General features: G+C 46.0%; 1 protein-coding gene across 6 annotated transcripts in view; it reads right to left on the reverse strand.

Annotated features, from left to right (window-relative positions):
• The window catches only part of LOC135102404 (uncharacterized), a 198,364-nt gene that overhangs the window by 142,841 nt on the left and 53,023 nt on the right, over window positions 1-2,500 (reverse strand). The window contains exon 1 of one of the 6 annotated variants that reach the window (XM_064007643.1): window positions 2,373-2,500. This exon is cut by the window's right edge and continues 713 nt beyond it. The exons of the other annotated variants lie outside the window; for them this stretch is intronic. The gene's annotated coding sequence lies outside the window, so the exon portion shown is untranslated. The remainder of the gene's footprint in view (window positions 1-2,372) is intronic. 6 annotated transcript variants of the gene reach the window in all.

Raw genomic sequence — 2,500 nt, forward strand, 5'->3', positions numbered from 1 at the left:
TGGGAAATCAAGCAGGAGGGCACTGGGAGGAGAAAGGAGAAGCAGGGTAGCCAAGGAAGACGTGAGGAATGAAGGCTCCGGAACACTGCACTTCTCACAATAACAGAGAAGTGGTGTTAGGTAGGGAAGCACTAGAAGGTGAAAGAAGAAAACGGGGTAGGAAGAGAAGAAGTGGTGAATACGGAAGGAGAAACAAAGTAGGGAGAGAAGAGATTGTGGAGAAGGAAGGAGAAACAGGTTAAGAAGTGAAGAGGTGGTGAAGAAGGAAGAAGAAGCCGTGTAGAAGAGAAGAGGTGGTAGAGAAGGAAGGAGAAACTGTATAGAAGAGAAGAGGGGTTAGAGAAGGAAGGAAATACCGTGTAGAAGAGAAGAGGTGGTGAAGAAGGAAGGAGAAACCAATTAAGAAGTGATGGGGGGGATGCAGGAGGAAAGACTGAAGACAATTCTATTCTCCACCAATAAGAGGATGTTGGTAAAAGACAATAAGCCATGAAAACCTTAATCTGCACAGCTATATTTGAAACACAAGTAGTTTAGCTTAATACGTTCACTACCAGGTAATCTTTCCCATAATCATGCAGAGCTTTAAGGACATTTTTTTATACCATTTTCGTAAAGACTTTTTGTACACTAGAAAAGATACAATATGAACCACTTATTCTTTGTTTTTTCTGTATCTCTTGCCAATATTTCTTTACTGTGCTCTGAGCTTTAATCGAGGATGGCCACAGAAGTAAAAGAGTGAAGGTAATGTAAGTTTTTTTTTATTTTTATGCAAGAGGTGCAGTCACTGGACAAGGGCAACAAAAGACTGGGAAAAAAGATCCACTTGAGTGCCAGTTCCAAAAAAACAGGTCGAAAGGGTTATTCATGTTTTGAGGAAAATGAAAATACGTGATGTGGTGAATGGAGAGCAGCACGAGATGAAGAATAAATTGAAAACAGATAGACACTCAGATATGGTGGGTTATGAGGAGGCGGCGGGCAGGTACTGGCTTCCCACACCCGTGATGAAACACAAACAACACACACAACGAAATGCACTACACTACCAAGACGGCACTAGAACAGGTTAAAGGTTTTTATTAGGCATCCCGTACGCAAAAATTAACAAAAAAAAAGGTAAAAAAAAATAAACAAAATATTTAAAAGCTACAAAACGTACACACAAAAAAAGAAGAAGAAGAAGAAGAAGAAGAAGAAACACATACACACATACACACAAGAATAGTTTTAGATAGGTATCCCATACTGTTTCTGTCACCTCCCCACCATACCCCCTCTCTTCATTTCCTCAAGCACAGACAGAAAAGTTCACACACACACACACACACACACACACACACGACCTAACCCGCCCGTGCTCTCTTCCCAGATCCACGGATACCACCTGATCCTGCGCATGTTACAGACTCCCTCCCTCCCTTCCTCCCTCGCACGCACAGTACCGTAACCATCGATAATTCTAGCGTGCGGGCGTTCATGAGTTTCCTTTCCAGACTCCTCTCTTCTCCGCAGCTGTTGCCCGGAGCCACCATTATTACTCGGGCCCAGAAAGGGAAAGAAAGCGCAGGAGGGAAAAAGGGCGAAAGGAGACGAAAAGTATATCAAATTTAAACAGCATGTGGGTGAAGCTAAGGGCGTCAGTGTGGGTGGGTCGAGAGGTGAACGTTGAGTCGAGGAGAGGAGGAAGAGAAGGAGAAGGTGAGGGTCAGTGGTATATACGTGTACCTGGAGTGTGGGTGGGTGAGAGAGTGAGAGAATGAGAGAGAGAGAAAAGAGAAGGAGACGGTGCAGTCCATGTTGGTGAGTGTAGGAGAGAGAGAGAGAGAGAGAGAGAGAGAGAGAGAGAGAGAGAGAGAGAGAGAGAGAGAGAGAGAGAGAGAGAGAGAGAGAGAGAGAGAGAGAGAGAGAGAGAGAGAGAGAGAGAGCATGTAGTGTAAACGTGTGTGTGTGTGTGTGTGTGTGTGTGTGTGTGTGTGTGTGTGTGTGTGTGTGTGTGTGTGTGTGTGTGTGTGTGTGTGTGTGTGTGTGTGTGTGTGTGTGTGTGTGTGTGTGTGTGTGTGTGTGTGTGTGTGTGTGTGTGTGTGTGTGTGAGGGCAGCAGTGGATGGCGAGAGATAGCAAAGAGAAGGAAAGAAAGGGAAGAGGGAGAAGAAAGAGGAGGAGGAGGAGGAGGAGGAGGAGGAGGAGGAGGAGGAGGAGGAGGAGGAGGAGGAGGAGGAGGAGGAGGAGGAGGAGGAGGACAAGAAACACTGACCTAAGAGAAAAAGAAACGAAAATCCACACACACACACACACACACACACACACACACACACACACACACACACACACACACACACACACACCTAAGAAACACTCGCTTCTTACCTCAGAGGAGACGGTGACCAGGAGTCCAATTAGTGACGGCTTGCATAATCACGCCTCGCCACCACCACCACCACCACCACCACCAACACACACGACGAGGGAAAAAGGGGCGTTTCTATCACTTTCTT

The sequence above is a fragment of the Scylla paramamosain genome, chromosome 1 (genome assembly GCF_035594125.1).
Source record: "Scylla paramamosain isolate STU-SP2022 chromosome 1, ASM3559412v1, whole genome shotgun sequence".
In the NCBI taxonomy this organism is placed as follows: Eukaryota; Metazoa; Arthropoda; class Malacostraca; order Decapoda; family Portunidae; genus Scylla; species Scylla paramamosain.